Source organism: Bacillus rossius, chromosome 2 (genome assembly GCF_032445375.1).
Source record: "Bacillus rossius redtenbacheri isolate Brsri chromosome 2, Brsri_v3, whole genome shotgun sequence".
In the NCBI taxonomy this organism is placed as follows: domain Eukaryota; kingdom Metazoa; phylum Arthropoda; class Insecta; order Phasmatodea; family Bacillidae; genus Bacillus; species Bacillus rossius.
In genome coordinates this window covers 34560393-34588275 of record NC_086331.1, presented here as the reverse complement: position 1 = coordinate 34588275, position 27883 = coordinate 34560393, and the positions used below count along the sequence as shown (strand labels likewise).

General features: G+C 37.4%; 1 protein-coding gene across 3 annotated transcripts in view; it reads right to left on the bottom strand.

Moving 5' to 3' along the window:
* The window catches only part of LOC134529227 (phosphatidylinositol 3-kinase regulatory subunit gamma-like), a 607110-nt gene that overhangs the window by 108268 nt on the left and 470959 nt on the right, over positions 1 to 27883 (bottom strand). The window lies entirely within an intron of this gene.

Sequence of the window (27883 nt, the reverse complement as noted above, 5' to 3'; positions counted from 1 at the left end):
TTAATAAAATTTTAATAAATTATTAATAAAAAATATACTTTTACGACACGGAGTTCGGAGTCCTCGGTTCGAACCCGACGAGTGCAAAAAAAATAAAAATGACGACCGATCCTTCCCCCGCGGTGGCTGCTGGCATACTGACTCCCACCACTTTTTTTTTTCAAAGCATATATATCGCCACCTAGTATGACGTCATGTCCGCCATCTTGTTTCGTCCGCTGGAGACCACCATCTTGTTTTCACCCGCTAGAGTGCGCTGACGCCATGTTAGTTTATTTCTTACCCGCTAGAGTGCAGTAATAATTGATTATTACTAAGGTGCCCGCCATCTTGAAATTTGGGAGCCATCTTGGAAATCCGTAATTTTTATTCTAGAAATGCGGGAAAAATTTCAAAATTCATTAAATAAATTGGCAATAAATATTCTGATTGATTATATCGATTTCCGTCCTTGGTTCGATCCCTGACCGATATCAAACAACATTAATTTTAAAAAACTACCACAAATGTGTCAGGTTAGATAAATAAAACTCCGCAAGTTCTTTTAAAAATTTTATTACTCAAACTCAACACAACTACAAGTAAAAAAAAAACACAGACAAAGTACTACAGTCTTGTGGATTTCTCGATTCAAACAGTCTTCTTATTGTACGGACTAAGCCTTTTACATGACTTTAAATGTCTATCCGATCCGTTCAACACCGCAGCCAGAGACGGACTGAAGTTCATATCACTTATATAGTCTCATTAGCCGGTACAACACATGCGTCAAATCAATAACCATGTTCATTATATGTCGCGGAGCATTTTTTATAATGACGATGTAAGCTATCGAGACGTGAAATTAGTTTATTGCACTTATTGCACTGAAATTGTATTCTTTGAACATTATTAGAACAACCGCTTCTTTCATGTCTGCGAGCATTTGAGGTGATAGTAAATGATGCGCCACAGTATTTGCACTGATGCGAAGTACGCTCTTCATTAATTGAAGTATTCAATGTTGATGAAACTTCAGCTGATGGTGGAACAGCACATATCGAAGTCTCCTCCAGTGTTGTCATCGACGTTGCCAACGGGATCTGCTCCACCATCCACGACGCTGACGTCATGGTTCCCGCAGTCGATGGTACAACCTCCATCGAGTTCGTCGTTAAAGTCGGTAAAGATGCCATCGAGTTCGCAAGAACAGGTAATTGACACGACTTATGCACCAGATGTTACAAACTAGGTGATTCTTACACCGTCGACGTCAGTAACAAACTGAGCGTCCTGTTGTCTAGGACTCGCTTATATACTTGTACCGGATGGAATAATACGCTAGTCAAATCAAGAACAATTTACTAAAATACGAGAGTCAAAACAACATTAAAAATAGAAGCACCATCAACAAAAAGGAAGCACATTTGGAAGCACCATCATCAAAAAGGCAGCACATTTGGAAGCACCAACAACGAAAAGGCAGCACATTTGGAAGCACCGACAACGAAAAGGCAGCACATTTGGAAGCACCGACAACAAAAAGGCAGCACATTTGGAAGCACCGTCAACAAAAATGAAGCACCGCCAACGAAAAGGCAGCTTAATTGGAAGCACCGACAACGAAAAGGTAGCACAACCATCGAAAAGGCAGCTTATTTATCATTGGCTCCAATATTCATTGGCACCAATATTCATTGGCTCCAATATTCATTGACTCCCAATATTCATTGGATCCAATATTCATTTGCTCCAATATTCATTGGCTCCAATATTCATTGGCTCCAATATTCATTGACTCCAATTTTCATTGGCTCCAATATTCATTGGCTCCAATATTCGTTGACTCCAATATTCATTGGCTTCAATATTCATTGACTCCAATATTCATTGACTCCAATATTCATTGGCTCCAATATTCGTTGGCTCCGATATTCATTGGCTCCAATATTCATTGACTCCACAATATGCATTGGCTCCAATATTCATTGGCTCCAATATTCATTGTCTCTATCAGTTATTGACAACATCAGTCTTTTGTTCCAAAAGTCTTTTCAAAAGGCTCCATCATCTTTTGGCTCCAACGGTCTGTTGGTTCCTATAGTCATTGGCTCCAATAGTCATTGGCTCCAATAGTTATTGGCTCGAATATTCATTGGCTACAATATTAATGGGTTCCAATTGCTCCAAATGCTCCAAAAAGGCTCCAAATGGCTCCAACAGCTCCAAATGGCTCCAAATGCTCCAAAAGGCTCCAAAAGGCTCCAAAAGCTCCAAAGGCTCAAAAAGCTCCAAATGCTCCAAAAGGCTCCAAAGGCTCCAAATGCTCCAAAGGCTCCAAATGCTTCAACAGCTTCAAATGGCTCCAAATGCTCCAAAAAGGCTCCAAATGCTCCAAAAGGCTCCGAATGCTCCAAAAGACTCCAATATTCGTTGTCCAATATTCATTGGCTCCAATTTTCGTTGGCTCCAATATTCGTTGACTCCAATATTCGTTGGCTCCAATATTCATTGGCTCCAATATTCATGGGCTCCAATATTAATTCGCTCAAATTGCTCCAAATGCTCCAACAGGCTCCAAAAGGCTCCATCAGTCTTTTGGCTCCAACTGTCTTTTGGCTCCAATATTCGTTGGCACCAATATTCATTGGCTCCATTATTCATTGGCTCCAATATTCATTGACTTCAATATTCATTGACTCCAATATTCATTGACTCCAATACTCATTGACTCCAATAGTCATTGGCTCCAATAGACATTGGCTCCAATAGACATTGACTCCAATATTCATTGACTCCAATACTCATTGACTCCAATAGTCATTGACTCCAATAGTCATTGGCTCCAATATTCATTGACTCCAATATTCATTGACTCCAATAGTCATTGGCTCCAATAGACATTGGCTCCAATAGACATTGACTCCAATATTCATTGTCTACAACAGTCTTTTGGCTCCAAAAGTCATTGGCTCCAACAGTATTTTGGCTCCAAAATTCATTGGCTTCTAAAGTCATAGGCTCCAACTGTTTTTTGTCTCGTCAGCGCCAAATATATTTGGCTAGAATGCTACGAGTCTAAGAGACTATGAGCCGCAAGGCTACAAGTCTAAAAGGATCTAGCTGGTTACGAGTTATACATGCCTGCGAGGCTACAGAGCTACGAAGCTTCTATAAACTCAAGTTTAAGTGACTGCGAGGATACAGGACTACAAGTCTGCATTAGTACTTGACTACGAAACTACTCATCTACAAGGCTCCAATTGACGCATCTGTCTTCGTCGGAATTTTTCTTTTGCTCCATCTGCTCCAACAGCATTATGTTATAAGATTACAAGGCTACTTGATTACGTAGCTTCAAGTCTACGAGGCTCCATTGCATCATTACTACGAGACTACGAGCCATGAGGTTACGAGACTATGCGATTGCAAGTCTTAAAGGTTATGTGATCGCGAGGCTATAGGACTACGAAGCTTCCAGAACGCATGGTCACGAGACTGCATGACTAATTGGTCGCGTGGCTACGAAACGTCATGTCTCTAACTGACTACAATAGCAACATTCAGTGGTGAGAGTTAATTTATCTCATGCAAAGGTACTTGGTGCAAGTAGTTCCGCTTTTCAACATCAGATGACGTCACGTGTTGATTGCAGGTAAATAATATTTATTTCCTTTATGCGGGATGCGGGATGCTCACTATCGATCGCATAAGAAGGATGGCTTCGATAGTCTCCAAGGAGAAGGAAGTTAATCCTTCCTGCTAGTGCTTCTCAGATTTCTCATGGTCCGCCATCTTGGAATGCAACGTCACGGCGGACATCTTGGATGGGTGTGACCTTGACATTTGACCGAAACCGCAGGATTGATCGCAAGCACACGGATTAACCATCTAAATATTGATAAGAATAATCAGGAGTACACGGAGAAAACCATCATAAAATTGGCAAGAATAATCAGGAGCACAAGGAGAAAACCACCAAAATATTGACAAGAATAATCAGAAGCACACGGAGAAAAACGACACACGTTTTCTTTGATATCATAAAATTACAGGAAAAAAATATTTAATAAATAACAAATAAATTAATAAAAAATTTAAAATGGCAAAAAAATACAAAAAATACATAAAATTCTGGCTTGTACTAGAACTATATCTTTGCTCAACAATGAGAAGTTCACAAGCTAGCAGAATATGTTTATGTATTTTTTGTATTGGAGTCAATGTCTATTGGAGCCAATGTCTATTTGAGCCAATGACTATTGGAGTCAATGAGTATTGGAGCCAATGAATATTGGAGCCAACGAATATTGGAGTCAACGAATTTGGAGCCAACGAAAATTGGAGCCAATGAATATTGGACACAACGAATATTGGAGCCTTTTGGAGCATTCGGAGCCTTTTGGAGCATTTGGAGCCTTTTTGGAGCATTTGGAGCCATTTGAAGCTGTTGAAGTTTTTGGAGCCTTTGGAGCATTTGGAGCATTTGGAGCCGATTGGAGCCTTTTGGAGATTTTGGAGCCTTTTGGAGCATTTGGAGCCATTTGGAACTGTTGGAGCCATTTGAAGCTGTTGGAGCCATTTGGAGCCTTTTTGTAGCATTTGGAGCAATTGGAACCCATTAATATTGTAGCCAATGAATATTCGAGCCAATAACTATTGGAGCCAATGACTATTGGAGCCAATGACTATAGGAACCAACAGACCGTTGGAGCCAAAAGATGATGGAGCCTTTTAAAAAGACTTTTGGAACCAAAAGACTAATGTTGTCAATAACTGATAGAGACAATGAATATTGGAGCCAATGAATATTAGATCCAATGCATATTGTGGAGTCAATGAATATCGGAGCCAATGAATATCGGAGCCAATGGATATTGGAGCCAATGAATATTGGAGTCAATGAATATTGGAGTCAATGAATATTGAAGCCAATGAATATTGGAGTCAACGAATATTGGAGCCAATGAATATTGGAGCCAATGAATATTGGAGCCAATGAAAATTGGAGTCAATGAATATTGGAGCCAATGAATATTGGAGCCAATGAATATTGGAGCGAATGAATATTGGATCCAATGAATATTGGAGTCAATGAATATTGGAGCCAATGAATATTGGTGCCAATGAATATTGGAGCCAATGATAAATGAGCTGCCTTTTCGATGGTTGTGCTACCTTTTCGTTGTCGGTGCTTCCAATTAAGTTGTCTTTTCGATGGCGGTGCTGCCTTTTAGTTGTCGGTGCTTCCAAATGAGCTGCCTTTTTGTTGGCGGTGCTGCCTTTTCGTTGTTGGTGCTGCCTTTACGTTATCAGTGCTTCCAATTAAGCTGCCTTTTCGTTGGCGGTGCTTCATTTTTGTTGACGGTGCTTCCAAATGTGCTGCCTTTTTGTTGTCGGTGCTTCCAAATGTGCTGCCTTTTCGTTGTCGGTGCTTCCAAATGTGCTGCCTTTTCGTTGATGGTGCTGCCTTTTCTTTGACTGTGCTTCCAAATGTGCTGCCTTTTCGTTGATGGTGCTGCCTTTTCGTTGTTGGTGCTTCCAAATGTGCTGCCTTTTTGATGATGGTGCTTCCAAATGTGCTTCCTTTTTGTTGATGGTGCTTCTATTTTTAATGTTGTTTTGACTCTCGTATTTTAGTAAATTGTTCTTGATTTGACTAGCGTATTATTCCATCCGGTACATGTATATAAGCGAGTCCTAGACAACAGGACGCTCAGTTTGTTACTGACGTCGACGGTGTAAGGATCACCTAGTTTGTAACATCTGGTGCATAAGTCGTGTCAATTACCTGTTCTTGCGAACTCGATGGCACCTTTACCGACTTTAACGACGAACTCGATGGAGGTTGTACCATCGACTGCGGGAACCATGACGTCAGCGTCGTGGATGGTGGAGCAGATCCCGTTGGCAACGTCGATGACAACACTGGAGGAGACTTCGATATGTGCTGTTCCACCATCAGCTGAAGTTTCATCAACATTGAATACTTCAATTAATGAAGAGCGTACTTCGCATCAGTGCAAATACTGTGGCGCATCATTTACTATCACCTCAAATGCTCGCAGACATGAAAGAAGCGGTTGTTCTAATAATGTTCAAAGAATACAATTTCAGTGCAATAAGTGCAATAAACTAATTTCACGTCTCGATAGCTTACATCGTCATTATAAAAAATGCTCCGCGACATATAATGAACATGGTTATTGATTTGACGCATGTGTTGTACCGGCTAATGAGACTATATAAGTGATATGAACTTCAGTCCGTCTCTGGCTGCGGTGTTGAACGGATCGGATAGACATTTAAAGTCATGTAAAAGGCTTAGTCCGTACAATAAGAAGACTGTTTGAATCGAGAAATCCACAAGACTGTAGTACTTTGTCTGTGTTTTTTTTTTACTTGTAGTTGTGTTGAGTTTGAGTAATAAAATTTTTAAAAGAACTTGCGGAGTTTTATTTCTCTAACCTGACACATTTGTGGTAGTTTTTTAAAATTAATGTTGTTTGATATCGGTCAGGGATCGAACCAAGGACGGAAATCGATATAATCAATCAGAATATTTATTGCCAATTTATTTAATGAATTTTGAAAATTTTCCCGCATTTCTAGCATAAAAATTACGGATTTCCAAGATGGCTCCCAAATTTCAAGATGGCGGGCACCTTAGTAATAATCAATTATTACTGCACTCTAGCGGGTAAGAAATAAACTAACATGGCGTCAGCGCACTCTAGCGGGTGAAAACAAGATGGTGGTCTCCAGCGGACGAAACAAGATGGCGGACATGACGTCATACTAGGTGGCGATATATATGCTTTGAAAAAAAAAAGTGGTGGGAGTCAGTATGCCAGCAGCCACCGCGGGGGAAGGATCGGTCGTCATTTTTATTTTTTTTGCACTCGTCGGGGTCGAACCGAGGACTCCGAACTCCGTGTCGTAAAAGTATATTTTTTATTAATAATTTATTAAAATTTTATTAATTTAATTTTTTTATAATTTTTAAAAAAAATTTCATTAAAATCGGATAATAAATAAAAAAGTTAAAGATGGTGACCGTAACAAAAATTGCAACGGTGACGTCATAATTCAAAATGGCGGATAACACAATGCCGGAATGTTCGAGAAAACAAAATTACGTCATCCAAGATGGTGGATCCAAAATGGCGGATCCGAAATGGCCGCCGGGGTCAAGGTCAAGGTCACGGTACTACTTGTCCCGTTACGCTCATCCAAGATGGCCGCCGTGACGTCACAGATAGACGTGACGACAGAGATGTGGCTCGGCTCTCGGCTCCACGCGCCGGCGCCAGACGCCGGATAAAGATGACGGGCGTAACGGAAATTGCAACGGTGACATCATCCATGATGAGGCTTATCTGTGGCTGTAGACATGGATGCTTAAGCCTACATATGGACATTTCTAGCTGCTGGGATTTTTAAGGAATAAAACGGGAATTTTTCCCTCGAAAACGGGAAATTTTTTCTTAAAACGGGAATTTTTGAGTCATTTTGAGTCATTTTTGAGGAATTTTGAGGAATTTTTGCCGTCGTGACGTCACAAATCCAAGATGGCGGTCGGCTCCACAGGCTCCACATCCTGAATCCTGTTTCCAGACATACATTCCTATACTACTAATGTCAAAAGTTTGTTCAAATATAAATTTTATAAGTATTTTTACTTAATATTTTTGTCAATTTTTTTTCGTATATCCAAATCTAGGTCATACTCAATAAAAAAAAGTTGAACTACAATTAAAACTAATAAAAAAACTTTTCTGGCCACAGTCATAATTAATTTTTCGGCATCTGTATTGGCATTCTGTGTTGGGCGGTGTTGAGTATTTAATCAGGGTTGCTACACATTTTTGAATATGAAATTCCCTGACTTTTCCAGGTTTTCCAGTCTATACAGAACATTTTCCAGATCATCACATATGATTGTAATCATACTTTGTAACTTATTTTAGAAAGTCCGTAAACAGTAAATTTTTTCCAACATATTAGTAGCACGACTATCTTATAATTTGTAAAGAGATGTCCTTTTATAAAGTTCATGTCTTAGTATTAGATTACGTACTCATTTCAATGAACAAAATTAATTAACTACCAAAAATACACACGAATATGAATTTTGAAAATTCATAGCACACAAATTATCAAACACACAATTATAAAAAGATTAAATTTAAAAAGAACTTTCACATTTCAAAGTAATGGTAAAGCTGCTATTGAAGAGATTTCATCTTCTAAAAGTTGGTCTTCCTTCTTAGCTTCATCTAATTTTTTTTTGTTTCTTTAATTTTAATGCTTGAACCATTTCTGCTGAACTTCTATTTTCTTTCCTTAAAATTTCGTCATTTTCTTTTTTCTTCCATTTTTCCAAAGCTTCATGGTATCTTGAACGAGCATTTCGAGCATAGTGGATCATACTTTGTTATTTTTATCTCACTCACGCCTCCTGCATTTTTTACCCCTTCCCAAACAAACCTTTGTGCAACAAGCGACTCCTCCGATTGGTTGTCGACAAGGCACTCACGGTTGACAGAAAAACCCCTTTCAAATGCCGCATTTCCATGCCACATTACAAACACTTTCTTCAAAAGCACCATAAAATAATCTGACCCAGTAGATTCAAGCACATTTTTCCAGAAGTAGTCAAGCCATGTTTCTCTTGAATAATTTTAATTTTTTCAGCGAAAATAGGGTTTTAACAAAGTGATTTAAAATTTCTCTCTAATTTGTCTGCACATATCCCTGTTATCCGTTTGTTTTCAACAAAAATTTCTAAACATAACTTAAGTCGCTTTGACGCGACTTCAGTGTCTGCAGAAATTACTTTGGGGTCACAAAAGACAGCCCTCTAGTCAACGCAAAGGTTAGTGGTGACCTGTCAAGCAGTTTGTTGCAAAATGCTTGTAAACATTCCAAGCAATCTCTTTTGAAGAGAAGAATGTCTTTAGGATTATAATCAACATCTTTTCTAATGGCCTCACGTGATTCATATCCTACATCCACTTTTTTAACATCAATCAAATTTTCACCTATGTTGATGTTAATTTTTACAAAATTCTTGGTTTTCTCCATGAGTTCTTTTTTAACAAACCTGACCATTACATTTGTGACTATTAATAGCAAATCTCCATACAAAAAAGGAGCCATAGACTGTTCAACTTGATAAGCAGTTAAAAATGGTTCAACTTCTAAAGCCAGTACTTTAAAAAAGGCTAAGTTAGGTCCTAACAATTTATCTTCTAAGCACGTCAGTAGTATATGAATGGGCGTCCGGGCCCTGGCTTCTGGCTGTGGATTGAGATTGTCGGTCAGCCATATTGGATTTGTAACGTCACGCCGGCAATCTTGGATGAGCGTACCGGGACACAGCGTAACGGGACACAGCGTAACGTGACAAGTAGATCACGGCGGCCATCTTGGATCCGCCATCTTTAAATCGAGCGCCCCACTCATTATGATGAAATTTTCGTCTCTGTCGCCATATTAATTTTTTTATGTTCCACTGGAGGCCGCCATCTTGGATACCGTCGGCTTTGTTTCAGCTGTTTTTTCCTAGATAGCGCCAGCATCGCTCTTGGCTTTTTTCTGTTCCACTGGAGGCCGCCATCTTGGATACCGTCGACTTTGTTTCTGTTATTTGTTCCTAGATAGCGCCAGCAGCGCTCATGTTTTTTTCCTTTCCGCTGCAGGCCGCCATCTTGGATACCGTCGACTTTGTTTCTATCGTTTGTTCCTAGAGAGCGCCAGCGTCGCTCTGTCTCATCATGTAAGGTCGATGTTCCATTACCTACCAGAGCTATTATGGTCCTTATCGACATATTAAATTTAATTTTTTATGAAAAATATATTGGAAACGCTGTGATTCGAACCATCGCAGCTCTGATCTCTAGGTTAAAAAACATACGCCTTTAACCGCTCGGCCATCGAGACATTTACCAGACTGAGAATTAAATAAGGTATATAAAAAAATAACATGCATATTTGGACTTGTAATTTTTTTAAGTTAAAGTAATAATAGCACCACCTGTTCGAGACAGAACCACCATCTTGTATTAAGATGTAACTGTTGCAATTATCGTTATGGTCGCCATCTTGACAATCCGTAATTTTTATGTTAGAAAATCGGGAAAATTTTTAAAAATCATTAAATAAATTGACAATAAAAATAATGATAGATTATATCGACTCCCGTCCCTGGTTCGAAACCGGTGAGGGCAAAAAATAAAAAATGGCGACAGGCTCCTTCCTCAATGGTGGATGCAGGCAGACTGACTCCCACCACTTTTTTTTCAAAGCATATATAACATCATCTAGTATGACGTCATGTCCGCCATCTTGTCTTCGATGCTGGAAGCCATCATCATTGTATCGTCGGCTAGAGTGTGCTGATACCATGTTAGTATAACTATCTGGTCACCACACATTTGACCTTGACCTTGAAATTTGACCTTGACCTTGAAATTTGACCTTGACCTTAAACTTTGACCTTGACCTTGAAATTTGACCTTGACCTTGAAATTTGACCTTGACCTTGAAATTTGACTTTGTCCTTGTCGACCATAATGTGTTCTCGAACATTCCGGCGATGTGTTATCCGCCATATTGGATGATGACGTCACCGTTGCAATTTCCGTTACGGTCACCATCTTTAAAATCTTTATTTATTATCCGATTTTAATGAAATTTTTTTTAAAAATTAAAAAAAAATTCACATAATAAAAATTTAATAAATTTTTTATAAAAAACAAACATTTACGACACGGAGTTCGGAGTCCTCGGTTCGAACCCGGTGAGGGCAAAAAAAGAAAAATGGCGACCGATCCAACCTTCACAGTGGCTGCTGGCATACTGACCCCCACCACTTTGTTAATAGCATAAATATCTTCACCTAGTATGACGTCATGACCGCCATCTTGAAAATCCGTAATTATTTAGCTAGAAATTCAGGAAAAAATTTAAAAATCATTAAAAAAAATAATCAACCTAATTAAATAATAAAAAATCCTTAAAACCACCGTTGCACTTTTCGTGACGGCCGCCATCTTGAAATCACCCGCTGGAGATCATCATCTTGTTTTCGTCCGCTAGAGTGTGCTGATACCATGTTAGTATAATTATCTGGTCAGCATGCCTTTGACCTTGACCTTGAAATTTGACCTTGACCCTGAAATTTGACCTTGACCTCGAAATTTGACCTTGACTTTGACCTTGACGACCATCATGGATCCGACATTTTATGTTCAGTATATGCTACCAGGAGCTACCACCTGCTGGAGTACACCATCTTGTGTGTGTACTCGTATTATAGAGTACATTTCCATCTGGATAATTTTATTCTAACCCGCTACAGTGCAGTAATCATTTATTACCGAGGAGCCCCCCGCCATCTTGAAATTCGGCCGCCATCTTGAAATCATGTAATAATGTAGCTATAAAAGCGGGAAAAAAATCCAAAATTCATCAATAAAATCACTCATTAACTTACATATCGATTCGATCCGCTCCAGTCCTTGGTTCGATACTCGATCGATGCAATAATGTTTAATTTTATGAAAAAATAATAATTTCAATAAACCACGTTCAACATTCTTAAAGAGACTTTAAATCCTCTACTACCATCATCCTATCAGACATCAAGACCACCATATTGGAAATGCGTAATTTTAATGCTAGAGATTAGGGAAAAAGTTCAAAATTCATTAACTAAATTTGTAATCTATATACTGATTGATTAGATCGACTTAGGTCCTTGGCTCGATCCCTGGTCGATACAAAACTACTTTAATATTTAAAAAAAGTACCACTAAAGTGTCAGGTTTGAGAAAATAAAAAACACCGCAAGTTCTTTTAAAAAAACTTTTATTACATACATAGTACACTACTACAAGTACAAAAAAAATACACAGTCAAATTACTAAAGCCTTTTGGATTCCTCGATTCAAACAGATTCATCATTTTCTTATTTCTTCCGTTTTTTCAAAGCTTCATGGTATCTTGAACGAGCATTTCGAGCATAGAGGATCATACTTTGTTATTTTTATCTCACTCACGCCTCCTGCATTTTTTACCCCTTCCCAAACAAGCCTTTGTGCAACAAGCGACTCCTCCGATTGGTTGTCGACAAGGCACTCACGGTTGACAGAAAAACTCCTTTCAAATGCCGCATTTCCATGCCACATTACAAACACTTTCTTCAAAAGCACCATAAAATAATCTGACCCAGTAGATTCAAGCACATTTTTCCAGAAGTAGTCAAGCCACGTTTCTCTTGAATAATTTTAATTTTTTCAGCGAAAATAGGGTTTTAACAAAGTGATTTAAAATTTCTCTCTAATTTGTCTGCACATATCCCTGTTATCCGTTTGTTTTCAACAAAAATTTCTAAACATAACTTAAGTCGCTTTGACGCGACTTCAGTGTCTGCAGAAATTACTTTGGGGTCACAAAACGACAGCCCTCTAGTCAATGCAAAGGTCAGTGGTGACCTGTCAAGCAGTTTGTTGCAAAATGCTTGTAAACATTCCAAGCAATCTCTTTTGAAGAGAAGAATGTCTTTAGTATTATAATCAACATCTTTTCTAATGGCCTCACGTGATTCATATCCTACATCCACTTTTTTAACATCAATCAAATTTTCACCTATGTTGATGTTAATTTTTACAAAATTCTTGGTTTTCTCCATGAGTTCTTTTTTAACAAACCTGATTATTACATTTGTGACTATTAATAGCAAATCTCCATACAAAAAAGGAGCCATAGACTGTTCAACTTGATAAGCAGTTAAAAATGGTTCAACTTCTGAAGCCAGTACTTTAAAAAAGGCTAAGTTAGGTCCTAACAATTTATCTTCTAAGCACGTCATCATCTGATAACAAGCAGTTCAAAATCTCTTGGGCCCTGCTTGCAACTTAAATATTTTGAAGCCAACGAACGGCACAAAACGTTTTTGGAAATTTGGTGGACCCAGAAAAATAAACATAGTCACTTCGACGAGCAGGGACATTTTTAAAAACGTTATATATGGCCCTCAAGAATTCAACAATGTTCCATTCTGTCGACTTAATGGCTACCTTGAATTAATTATGTAGGCTATGCAATCCACAAGTGCCAATATTCAAAACAACAGGATCATCTGGATCTTGATGAAGTTCTTTCTTCAAATCACGAAAGAACTTGAGATTTACATTAGGGCCATCTATTGCTATCTGCATCATATGCTTCAAATTAAAAGATGCAAGCTCCTTTCTAAATGCTGCCAATAAATCTGAAGATGTAGTATGGCCTAAAAATGCGGACCCCATATACCTACTAACAACCTCATCTTTTTCTTTGCTCCAGTACCAAAAGACAAAATCCATTTGCTGGGTTTGGCTTACTTTATTAAGACTCTCGTCAAAGGATACAGCAAAACAATCACTGTCTGGAACATCATTTCTAGCTTGAAATTGAAAGTAGGGACCTAATCCATAGACAATTGTGTATGCCATTTTAGCCCTTCCTAGCGCAAGTCCTTATGCAATCTCACTATCTGGAAACATAGCTGCAAAAATTTCAGTTGTTTTCCCTGCAGCAGACATTGATGCATGAACAGAAACAGCTTGTAGACACCACAATATTTCTGCTTTTGTTATATTTTCTTTTATTAAGAAAGTTTCCAATCCACGTTTCTGAGACTTTAGTATAGGGTGTGATTGTTCTGATGTAATAACTGGTTCAATCACTGCTGACTCTTCTACCACTACTTTTGTTGTTTCAGATACAGTTTATTTTGAAGGTCCTGCTCTGATTTCATTACTCTGCGAAGTATGCTGTTTCTTTGTCGTGAACACTCTAATATTATATGATGTGTCCTGTCCACATTTTGCTAAAATGTGCTTCTGTCCTTTCATGTGACTGGTAAGAGCCTGTTTACCCATATTACTGAGAAGCACATTCTTCTTACATAATCTACAAAATATCGAAAATCTATCTGTAGCACATGGTGACACCCATGCTGCTAATTCAGGATCGTTCAACCACTGTGGGTTGAAAGTTGATTTTTTGTTCTTTGAACAAGACATTGTTATTTGTACCTGCGAACAATAGCAAAAACTATGAGACAAAACACTGAAATACCATACTATAGCTAGGCTACACCACAGCTAACGATGAAAAATACTCTCTCTTCCTGTTGGACAAAATAGACCTAGGCTAATTATCGCTGTGTTCCAATTGCCATATTTTGAAAACAAAATGGTTATGTAACCTGGTTTTGGTGACAAAAGCCAATCTGCGATTTGTGTAACACCCTTTTTCCAAGCAGGCAAAACACAAATCACAGAAGTTAAAATATATGCCATTTCTGTTTAAAAATATCAGGTTGACCCATGACATATTTTATTTGTAGCATATAATTATACAAATTTTTTCAGCATATTTTAATTAAACATTATCTCACGCATTGTTACAAACATTTACATATCGGGTTCTCACATTTGTTGTAGTTTTCCACTTTCCATACTAATCTACTGGTGTATCACAACGCAAACAAGGGTAACCAGAAAGCACTGCAATGGAACACCTAGAGACAAATTGAAGTCAAGGTGTTCCAACTGAAAGTCAACAAAACACAAAAAGCTAATTGATAAAGGTGGGTTGAAGATTGAAAATTAAAATTGGTCCTTTACTTAACATAGGTATGACTATGTGTAGGCTGCTAGTCGAATGGTTCATGAATGTCGTGTAGGAGTTATGACGGGACAAGAATGGTATACATATTATTTTCTTTAAGAGTTATGAGTAGCACCAACCAGAGCACAGTATGTTGTTGGCACAAAATGTTTCGTTGGGAAAACAGGTTATGATTTAGTACAAAAGAAGTAGGAAATACAGAAATATTAGCACCATGACAATAAATTATAAGAAACAGAGAAGAAAATTGCCTGAACCATTAAAATAAATCTCTGATTGGAATAATTATGTACTTTGTTTTAATATTTCAGAAATGGATTATTCTGATTGCTTCTGGTTAAATTTTGCTGTTCTACAACCCATGAATATATATTTTTACCTGTAAATACTTTTCATGGTGGTCTGAAATATATATTAGCATTATATTAACTAGTATTTATATATTAAAGTTAAATCTATTAGATTCTGATTTATGTAGGAATTCGAGGTTACGAGTTGAAATGCTGCAATTTTTAGTTTCAATCATAGCCATGTGTCCGGTATTTCAAGAAGGTACATAACCAATTTCATCATGAATAAAAAATTTACATTCAACGAAATATCAGTCAGCAACGATCCCAAACCGAAAACACACTTCAAAATGCAAACGATACCAACAAATTCTAAAATTCAGCTTAAATAACATGGCCCATTCTCGCCCGTTTTTATTGGCTGGAATTAACGACCACTAATTCAATCATAAACGGGATAATACTTAACCGTGTACTCGTAGGCGTAGAGATTAAGTTTATAATTCATTTTTTTTTTCAATCGTAGACCCACTTAAAATGTTGAAACTGCTACGTATTGAAACACGGACTAAGCAACAATAATCTGAACTAATTAGTTTTTGTATTTAATAACCTAACAGCCAGGTCCACCAGGAAGACAAAGGTTTTACGCTACGTTTTATTTAACTTCATTAACCCCCAAAAAAATTCTATGTTAATCTTCAAGAAAAATAGGCACGATCTACGAAAAAAATACAAACAGTAATTTTTTCACTTACCAATGCAATAAAATAATGAAATAACCACTGCACGCCATGAACATTATACGAATTTTACCGTCATTTGCCCACATCGATTAATCGAAATCGCCAAAGAATCGGTCACAAAGTACATCGCTGCCTCATGCTATTCCACGATCAGGCCCTATCGATTAGTTGAAATCACGGGACATGTTATAAAGTATATTGTGTATTTTTTAATGCAGTCTTGTCTGTCGTGACAAAATTAAAAATTACAGGAGAAACCAACACGTTTTCTTTAAAAAAAAAACTCGAATATTTTATATTTTAACAGCGTCCGAAAAAGTTTTTTGGTGCATAGTATGTGCAGTAAATTCCAGAAATAATTTTGATTTCCCTGACTTTTCCCGGTGTTAATATGGGTGTTATGAGAAAAGGCTAGCCTATATCATTTTTAAAATCAAATGACAATAGTGGCTGTCACATCAACATTTAAAAAGTTTGAGAGATAAGATATTATTCTGTAATACGAGATAAACGGGACTAATAGAACAGTTAACTGGTTTTCTCCTGTTCAGTTGTGATTCATCAAAATTATTGTTCTCCAGTAATTCACACATCTAAGCTAAGTTAATAGCTTTGGTTGGTTGTCAGATAAGATGTCAAGATAAGCTGTATTAGGACAGGTTTATAAACTACGCTTTAAATACAAAACGCGAAAAGTAAAATAACCACATTATCTGTTTATGTATGACGCATAAATTTCACTTCTTGCAATTCTGCCTTCAAATATTTGAAGAGGAAAATTTCAAAAACAGGCGTTTATTGTATATTAGTCTAAGATTTTGTTTTTTACTACACGTATTACTATCTCAAAAATTAAACTTTCACACAGTGTTTTAAACCAAATTATTCAGAATTTTACATGGTTTAATGGTAAAAATTTAATATTAGAAGAAGCCTAAAGCAAGAAAATTTTTCCCCCAACAGTTATACAAAATTTCAGCTTTCTTACATTTGTTGTGTTTCTTGTTAAGTTTACAAACCCAGCCTCAATATTAGAAAATTATTTTATGCCTTGTGTATAATATGCAAGAGCACAAAGAAACTTTCAAAACCAAAAAGAGAAAAACACATTATGTAAAATACAGTCATAATACTGTAACACTTAATGTTTTCAGCTTAACATATATTTTTAATTTTTTTATTTCAAATAAAGAATGTGGAAATGAAAGCCAAAACCTAAAGGCCAAACCTTCAATTAAATGATCTGTAGGTTGAAGCCTATACAGAATGAGTTTAAATAATAGATAAAGTAGGCTATTTGAGATAAAACACTGAGCGTCTGCATTAGGTTTAATAGAATTAATTTATACAACCAATGCAAATTTTGTGGCTGTTGAAAAAATATTTCATTGAAATAATTCTGGGTAGTAACACGTCACAAAATTATGTGGAAAATAATTGAGACGCTCGGTGTTACATTTTTAAGTATTTTTTTATTATTAAAAATAAAAAAAATTCAGCCCCAACTTTACAAACGTATTCCAGACTTGGAAGCAAATTTAGGCCATACGTCATATTGAGGTTTTCAACTTATTTTATCGCGATGAACCTGCAACCGAAGTTTGTAGGCCGAAGTCAAACTAAATCTGTGTAAAAGGTACCTAATCTTAGGTCGGTTTTTTCTTATTGCATACCTTGCATTGTTTGCAAATTCATAAAGTAGCACCAGGTATGTTATACATCTTTTTAAAAAATAAATATATACACGAAAAGTCTGCACGAAATAACAAATTTAAAAAAATCAATAAAATAGGTAATAAATAGAAGAAACAATCAAAATATTGAATCAAAAATATCTTAAATGAGTGCTAGGCATTCGGAAAAAATTACTCTGCGTCCACTTGTTCGCCACAGGGCGTAATGATGGCGACTTGATGTTTTAATACATAAATAAATTGCAACTTCTAACGTTGTATACGAGCTATCACAATTAAAATAAAAGAAATGGTAGTAATATCACAATGATTCACAAACAAAAAAGTATTAATATTAAATAATGAAAAAAATTGTGTGTGGTTATTTCACCTTCTTTATAAAATGCCTAAAAATCACTGTTTCAGGTGTTATTAAAATTTTACTATTTTTCATTTTGTAACTGTTCAGTGTTATACAAGTGAGTAAATGTATAAATGAAGACAAAAAATTTGTGTATCTCATTTAATTATACTAAATCCTAAACTATGACTAGGCCATCGATATTTCTACACATTATTACCCAACTATGGTATGTGCCTTCGTTCATTCATAATTTTTAAGAAAATGTGTATAAAGGGATATGAAAATAATTTTCTTTCTGACATCTTAGTCATTTACTAATTTAACTGATCTACTTATTTTACCCCACTATCATATTTCTTAGGATGTAAGGGAAATTAAAAAAAAATTTGTAATATAATCAAGTAGCGTTATGTAAAAAATTACATTTTTTCCCTTACAAGTGGATTAAGTAATAAATACTTAATTAAAAAAAACCTAAATGCATGCTATGCATGTATCTCAGGCCAACTTGTACAGAACCGAATATATTATTTACAATTTTGCCAATTGTTTGTTCGACTTAAGATAGGTATAGGAAGTACCAAAAATCACTGATACAGTGGCGAACTTATTATAAATTCCTACTAAATAAACTGCAAAGTTGAAGTCCAGGATTTTCGCTCAGCCTCATTCATGGAATTTAATTTTCTTATTTCTGGACCGTTAAATATTCCTGCTTTAATTTTTTCCTCCTTACTCAAGTGAGGGGAATTTTTCCCTTATAAACGCAAAGCATGATCCGTCCTTATCAAGAGCCTTTACAAGCTGCTTCACAAGGCCCAGCTTGATATGCAGTGGAGGAAAGATGATTTTCTATCGTTCAACTAAAGGTTCGTTAGTAAAGTTTTTTTCTCCAACGACCACGTCTTCTGTCTTAGGCCACTCTTGTCTAACCCAGTGGTGTGTTTTGTCTCTGCTATCCCAGAGGCACGAGAAACGGATATTTGGCGTGGTCACTTTGCTGTCCAAGGAGAAAGTTTACCATATCCTGATCATCGAACTTAACGCCAAAGCTCTCTTTACAAGGTCACTAAGTCTTTCTGTTTATTTTTTAATGCGTATTCTCCGCATATGTAGCATAACACATCAGGATGATTTACACAACTTCTTCTAATGGAACTCATTTTTATCAACTTTGATCTATCCTGCACGACTAAAACTCACAAACTGACCTCAAATTTAGTTGAAGCGTTGAAACGAAAGATGGGATTCCCATCCTGGGGTATCCCTGTGACGAAGTGGCTTGAATCAAGCAGGCGGTTTTACTTCTTTTTTCACACTTATTTCAAAAAGTAGAGCTGTTAAAAAAAATTAATTTCATTTTTAGATTCAGCGCCCCAAACATTGCTGAAATCAGTTGCAAAATCCTAGGCAACAAAAAAAAAAAAAAAATTCTCGTTGGCATGTGTTATAAAACATGTTTTGAAATTAAACAGATAATAAATTTTCCCCATAACTCTATTCGGCGGTGGTAATCAGGCCCTAAATCAACAAGGGGCTTGCCGGTAAATTACTTGAAAAAGCTACCACACTACGTTCACCTCGCAATGCTCCCAGCCCGCGACGTGACTCATATTCATGAACAGCGAGCGTGTCAGTTCCCGAGCTGTTCGGAGCCTTGATAGTATACGGATTAAAGAAACTATTGAGAGAGATGATCACTCACAGCGCTCGGCCAAAAACTGCGTTATATTACGACGTTTGCGTGCTTCTATTTAGTCTTATGTTTTTATTCTGGGCTCTATAAACTATAAACTAGAACATTTCTCGAAGCACTCTGAGAGCCTCGAGGAGGCCTGCGGAAAAAGAATTAACGAATCACATACGCACAGGGCCGCCGAGAGGAACTAAGCACCCGGGGGCAAATAATTTTATCCCCCCCCCCGGGGCAGTAGTATATAATAGGGCATCCGGGGACAGGTTTCAGGCAGTGGAGCCGGGAGCCGAGCCACATCTCTGACATCACGTCCATCTCTGACGTCACGGCGCCCATCTAGGATGAGCGTAATGGGACATAGTGTAACGGGACACAGCGTAACGGGACAAGTAGATCACGGCGGTCATCTTGGATCCGCCATTTTGTATGACGTCATTGTGTTCTCGAACATTCCGGCGATGTGTTATCCGCCATATTGGATGATGACGTCACCGTTGCAATTTCCGTTACGGTCACCATCTTTAAAATCTTTATTTATTATCCGATTTTAATTAAATTTTTTTTAAAAATTATAAAAAAATTCACTTATTAAAAATGTAATAATTTTTTTATAAAAAACAAACATTTACGACACGGAGTTCGGAGTCCTCGGTTCGAACCTGGTGAGGGCAAAAAAAGAAAAATGGCGACCGATCCAACCTTCACAGTGGCTGCTGGCATACTGACCCCCACCACTTTGTTAATAGAATATATATCTTCACCTAGTACATCGTCATGACCGCCATATTGAAAATCCGTAATTATTTAGCTAGAAATTCGGGAAAAAATTTAAAAATCATTAAAAAAATTAATCAACCTAATTAAATAATAAAAAAATCCTTAAAACCATCGTTGCACTTTTCGTGAAGGCCGCCATCTTGAAATCACCCGCTGGAGATCATCATCTTGTTTTCGTCCACTAGAGTGTGCTGATACCATGTTAGTATAATTATCTGGTCAGCATGCCTTTGACCTTGACCTTGAAATTTGACCTTGACCCTGAAATTTGACCTTGACATTGAAATTAGACCTTGACCTTGAAATTTGACCTTGACCTTGAAGACCATCATGGATCCGACATTTTATGTTCAGTACATGCTACCAGGAGCTACCACCTGCTGGAGTACACCATCTTGTGTGTGTACTCGTATTATAGAGTACATTTCCATCTGGATAATTTTATTCTAACCCGCTACAGTGCAGTAATCATTTATTACCGAGGAGCCCCCCGCCATCTTGAAATTCGGCCGCCATCTTGAAATCATATAATAATGTAGCTAGAAAAGTGGGAAAAAATCCAAAATTCATCAAAAAAATCACTCATTAACTTACATATCGATTCGATCCGCTCCAGTCCTTGGTTCGATACTCTATCGATGCAATAATGTTTAATTTTATGAAAAAATAATAATTTCAATAAACCACGTTCAACATTCTTAAAGAGACTTTAAATCCTCTACTACCATCATCCTATCAGACATCAAGACCACCATATTGAAAATTCGTAATTGTAATGCTAGAGATTCGGGAAAAAGTTCAAAATTCATTAAATGAATTTGTAATCTATATACTGATTGATTAGACCGACTAAGGTCCTTGGTTCGATCCCTGGCCGATACAAAACAACTTTAATTTTAAAAAAGTACCAGAAAAGTGTAAGGTTCGAGAAATAAAACACCACAAAGTCTTTTACAAACATAATATTTCTTACACAATTTCTATCCTACTACAGAATCACTTGCGAAAGCCAGCAAGCTTATAAACATTTAGCCCTGAATAGACGTGCAACGACTACTTCTTAGCTCCAACAGCTCCAAATGCTCCAACTGCCTTTTCTTTCAACAGCTCCAATGATATTGGGCTACAATGCTACGAGTCTAAGAGACTACGAGGCTACAAGGCTACGAGTCTAAAAGGATCTAGCTGGTTCCGAGTTATACATGGCTGCGAGACTGCATGACTAAAAGACCGCATGGCTACGAAACTACATGTCTATGAACTACAAGGATACAAGTCTACTCGGCTCCAACACGCAATGTACACAATTTACAAGCAATGAATGTAATGATTACACAGTACACACAGGAAACGAAACGTACACACAGTACACACAGGAAACAGAACGTACACACAGTACACACAGGAAATGGAACGTACACACAGGAAACGACACGTACACACAGTACACACAGAAAACGGAACGTACACACAGTACACACAGGAAACGGAACGTACACACAGTACACACAGGAAACGGAACGTACACACAGTACACACAGGAAACGGAACGTACACACAGTACACACAGGAAACGGAACGTACACACAGTACACACAGGAAACGGAACGTACACACAGTACACACAGGAAACGGAATGATCACACATACAGTAGCGGAAACACACAGGCTTAGTTGGAAATCAGAATACAAGAAATAAAATCATTAAATTTTTACTTTCAATATTTAATTACTTCTCAACATTACACAAATACAAGTAAAAGAAGCCATTATTGTATGTAGCCAGCTTTCCTCAGTTCTTTGAGTATGAAGGATATTACTTTGATGCACGAATAGTTTCCTGCACAAAGCGAGCTATGCAGAAGTCTTAGCCGGTCAACCAATATGTTTGGATCTCTCCATGATGTGTAATCAATCTCTTCTACCACCATCTTACTTGCTTGATTATTATAAATACTTTTAATATCACAATCGTCCCAGTGATCATAATAAGCATTATCAGATTTATTTATTATAACACGACGTTTCCATCGTTTCGGTCTCAGGACATCGCCACATTCTTCGATCTTGTCGCCTCTAGGTGCTTTATCACAGTCTATACCTTTGTCAACAGCCTCAGAGTCACTGTAACAATCACTGTAGAAGACATCCTCTTCACCCAGATTACCGTATGAATTCGCTATCGATTATGTCGAAGTGTCTTCATCGTCTTCATGCTTCCTTTTTAGGAGTCCATCATTTTTACAAAGAATGGAGGATCTACTGAATATAGGCTTAAATGTATTCTCACTTTTCACGGTGTTGATACTTCCATTAGTTTCAGTCTTCCCGAAGCCATTACCATCCTTCAATTTATGTTCTTCCTCACGATCGGGTGAGCTAATACCATCACGCTCAGGACAAGGAAAATTATTGTCGTAATGCAGATCACTCTTCTTTAGTCTAGTGGATCCATCGGTGTTCTCTATGCCGTAAGTAGTCTTGACTTTACATGTTCTACCATGTCTTTTTAAGCTGTCAATTCGTGTTAACAACCTGCTACAACGATTACAGCTTAACATGTTGCGTAGTGGGTTTCTAGCACAATCATTCTTCTCATGACAAAATCCTTGCCACAGTATCTACAGCGGCTTCCTTCCGATTCAGGTGCAGATAACAAACCATGATCCATGGTAGCTTCTGTGACTAATGTTAGATACAAACTGTCAGTTTTCTCCAATTGGAACCATTTCTTAAATATAATTTTTTAAATATTTCATCAGCGAGAGTTAAGTTATCTAATGCAAAGCAAATTGATGCAAGTAGTTCTGGCTGTCATCAACAGATGTCGCCACGTGTTGCTTGCAGGTAAATAATATCTATTTCATTAATGCGGGATGCGGAATGCTCACTATCGATCGCAAAGGAAGGTTGGCTTCGCTAGACTCCAAGGAGAAGGAAGTTCGTCCTTCCTGTTAGTGCTTCTTAGATTTCTCAGAGATTATTATTATTCGACTGAGTAATGATTTTTTTTTTAAATTTCCACCTGATAAAAATATTACAAGTGATGATTAAGTAGCAGAAGTTCACTAATTAAATGCAACCTTGAATATTGAATAAAAATGACATGCCTCATTAAGTAAAAAAATCTTTCATGCAGAGGTCAATTTCTCATCAGTAACCAGAAGCACTCGGAGAAAACCATCAGATGTCTAGTCAGGAATAATCAGAAGCACCCAGAGAAAACCATCAAAATATTGTCAAGAATAATCAGGAGCACACGGAGAAAACCACCATAATATTGTCAAGAATAATCGGAAGCACACGGAGAAAACCATCAAAATATTGAAAATAATAATCAGGAGCACACGAAGAAAACTACCATAATATTGACAAGAATGATCAAGAGCACCCGGAGAAAACTACCATAATATTGACAAGAATAATCAGGAGCACACGGAGAAATCCACCATAATATTGTCAAGAATAAACGGGAGCACACGGAGAAAACCACCATAAAATTGACAAGAATAATCGGAAGCACACGGAGAAAACCGCCACAAGTTTTCTTTGATATCATAAAATTACAAAAAAAAGTAATAAAAAATTAAAAATAAAAACGAAAAAATTCAAACATTCTGCTAGCTTGTGAGTAGTTGGAAAAGGGGGGTTCAAGCACAGGCGCAGGAGCCGGCCGCCATCTTGGATGACGTCATTTTTGACCCAAAATTCCTCAAAATTCCTCAAAAATGACTCAAAATGACTCAAAATTTCCCGTTTTCGAGGGAAAAATTCCCGTTTCGAGGGAAAAAATTCCCGTTTCGAGGGAAAATTTCCCGTTTTATTCCGTAAAAATCCCAGTGGATAGAAAAGTCCTAAAAGTGGCTGAATCATCCCTAACGCAAGCCACTGTTAAGCCGCTATCAGGACTTGACCTTTGACCTTGCTAATCTATGCTAATCTATGCTAATCTATGCCAATATATGCCAATCTACGCTAATCTATGCTAATCTATGCCAATCTATGCTAATCCGTATGCTAATCTATGCTAATCTGTATGCTAATCCATACTAATCTGTATGCCAATCCATGCTAATCCATCCACCATTTTTTGTATTTCTAGAAATTTCCACCAACTTTGAATCGTGACGTCACCGTTGCACTTTGTGTCACGGACGCCATCTTGGATTTGAATTTTTTTTTTTCGAACTTTGAAATTCGATGTAAACATCAACCACCATCTTGTTTTCGTCTGCTGGTGGCCGCCATCTTGTTTTCGTCTGCTGGTGGCCGCCATCTTGTTTTCGTCTGCTGGAGGCAGCCATCTTGTGAGAGTGCGCTCACGCCATGTTAGTTTAATTCTTACCCGCTAGAGTGCAGTAATCATTTATTATTACTGTGACACCCACCATCTTGTCATTTGGCCACCATCCTGAAAATCCATAATTATTTAGCTAGGAATTCGGGAAAGATTCCAAAATTTATTAAATAAATCACCCATTAATTTATTTATTGAATCGCTGGATTCCCGTCCTTTGTTCGATACCTGATCGATGCAATAATGTCTAATTTTATGTAAAATAATAATAATTTCAATAAACCATCTTCAACATTCTTAAAGAGACTTTAAAACCTCTACTACCATCATCCTATAAGCCATCAACACCAACATCTTGGAAAATTCGTAATTATATTGCTAGAGATTCGGGAAAAAGTTACAAATTCATTAAATAAATTTGCAAACAATAAAATGATTAATTAGGTCGACTCAGGCCCTTGACACGATTCGGAATGAAGATGGGAAAAAATAAACATAATATAATAGTGGCAGGTTCGAGAAAGAAAACAACACAAGTTCTTTCACAAAATAAACTTTATTACATAATTTCTACTTTACTACACGAACACTTGCGAAAGCCAGCAATCTTATAATCATTTAGGTCCGCAGCGGCGTGAAATGACTAATTCTTAGCTCCAATCGGCTTATACTAGAAAGAGTCCAGCCAGAACCTTTACAGACATAGTCCTCCTCTTCTTGACAGAGTTTCTGGATACCGTTTTTAACAGTATGCTTCACATCGTTAGAACTGTAAATTACTGCAGCCGATGTCTTGAATGCACACTTCTTCACTTCGTCTTCGAATGGATACGGCTTTCCATATATACAGTCCAGCCACAAGTTGTATTTTAATGAACCGTTTGTTGCTACATCATCAGTAAGCTGATTGATTATGTTCTCTTTGATATCATCAAGAAAATTACAAATGTCTTTCGACTCACCTAACGTATTTGGATAATAGTAGTCTTTCAATGTCCCACGAAATGCAGACTACGCCAAGTAGAACCCATTATCATTCACTTGTAATGCGCCGAACACAGTCTTAGGTTTATTTTCATGTTCAGACGTCATACCAATCGGTTGCTACACATCGGTTTTCTTGCTTGTTCTCTTACGAGTCTCCAATCTAAAGCGAGGAGTCGAAGTTTCTACAGGTAGTTCTTCAGTAGACACACGGACTTTACCGTTGCATTTTTTCACATGTCGTCGCAAACTGTCAATACGTGTAAACCATTCATGACACCCATCACAGCGAAACTTTATACGAGATGGATTCTTCTTGCATTTACTCCGCTCATGTCTTCGTGCATCATGAGAAAATGCGAACGACATATCACAGTAGCTGCAAGGATACCGTGGTGATGAAGACGATCCTTTCAGACCCGAACCAGATGATGTTGTTGCAGCAGTTACACCATCTCCAGGCATACTCTTATGAACATCAATACATCGTTGGTGCACCGAAACCTTTACTTTCTGCCGCACAGCAGGTCCTTTGCATGTCTTCATGTGCGTTTTCATATTATCTTGTCTTGCAAATTGCTTGTGACATTTCTCACAAACAAACATTTTACGATAAGGGTTCTTAGCGCATTCTCTCCTCTCATGTCGTCGAGTATTGCTGCTGTTTGTGAAAATCTTGTCACAGTAACAGCACCGATGTTCGTTAGTCGGTGTTGAATCACCAGTCATTGAAGTTTCCATCGAGGGCGAAACGAAGTTCGACGAGTTTTCCTGCGTAGTCAGCACCACCGACATTAAAGTCTCTCCTGCTGACGGTATCGCGACTGTTGAAATCTCCTCTTTTGATGACGTCGTCTTTGCCGACGGGATCTGCACCTTCTCCACCGTAGCTGACGTCAGGGTTCCCGTAGACGATGGTGCGTCGTCCATCAAGTTCGGCGTTTTAGATGGTAAAGATGCCATCGAAGTCTCAAGAACAGGCAATTACACGACGTATGCACCAGTAGAATCAAACTAGGTGATCCTTACACCGACGACGTCAGTAACAAACTGAGCGACCTGCTGTCCAGGACTCGCTTATATACACGCACCGGTTGGAATAATACTCTAGTCAAATCAAGAACCAATTACTATAATACTCGAGTCAAAACACCATTGAAAGAAGAAGCGCACTAAAATAAGGTAACGCATTTGGAAACAAATTCATCAAATGAAATGAACACGCAATGCACGCACTTGCAGCTTTCATCTCAAGGTATCATTTAAATTTCATTCAAGCGAAGTATCAAGCCAATGTCACATCATATTATCATCCTATTGGTCATACTATCCTCAAAATATAACAGTCTTATAAATCACACCAGTTATAGAAGGACTTATAGTTTATAACACACATCATTTCAGCCATTGTTCTTTAATAAATTCGAATTTAAAAATGTAAAATGTAAGTACTTGTTAAGTTGAAGAACCAGGTACGTAAATATATTATATACTTTATGGACACTGTAGGCACAAAAACCATGAAAGTACATATGTAAGAATGATATTTAATAAAACTAATATTAGCTCTATACCCACACGACTATGTGTTGACTGCTGTGTCTAGGGTGTTGACCTCAATTTATACCGCTAGGACCTCCCTCCAGTCCAGTCACGTGTACCGTTGCTTCCGCTGTTGTCCCCCGCCTTGCTGGCGGCCTCCAATATTCGAACGAGGTGATCAACCATCCAAACCATAAACATGTTCGCATTGTGTCTTGAGATCGGACCTGGACATCCAAGTTACATAGAGTATAATATACTCTGAAATACATAATAAAGAGAAAATTTATATAAATAACATTATACTTGGCTTAATAGTTCCAGAAGTAATGAACACACTGCTTGACCAGTGACAGGTGTAACTAAATATTAAATATATTTTATTTTCCATTACCTTTCGTGGAATTTATTAATCATTCACTCTACGAAAAACAACTCAAGACAATATACCTGACCATCGAATTAAAATACAGTACCGCTATGCCTTACATGAAAGTCTAATTATTCGATAATCTGAATAACCTATAAATCGTTCATGTACAAAGCCACACATACAGGCCAATTGTCTATAGACCATCAGACCGAGTCATGACAATATCAGACGTATAGGTTAGAATTTTCAGAACCGCAGGACCTTCTTCGTCTTTAGATAATTACAGTCATTTAGACCATCATGAAATCTTAATACATACTAAAGGACCAAGCGACCTTGAAAAATATTTTAGTAACACCAAGAGGTTTTGAACTAGTAAATATTCAGTCACTACATATTTTACTATGCGCAATCAACAAAAAGGAAGCACCATCAACGAAAAGACAACACATTTGTAAACACCATCAACAAAAAGGA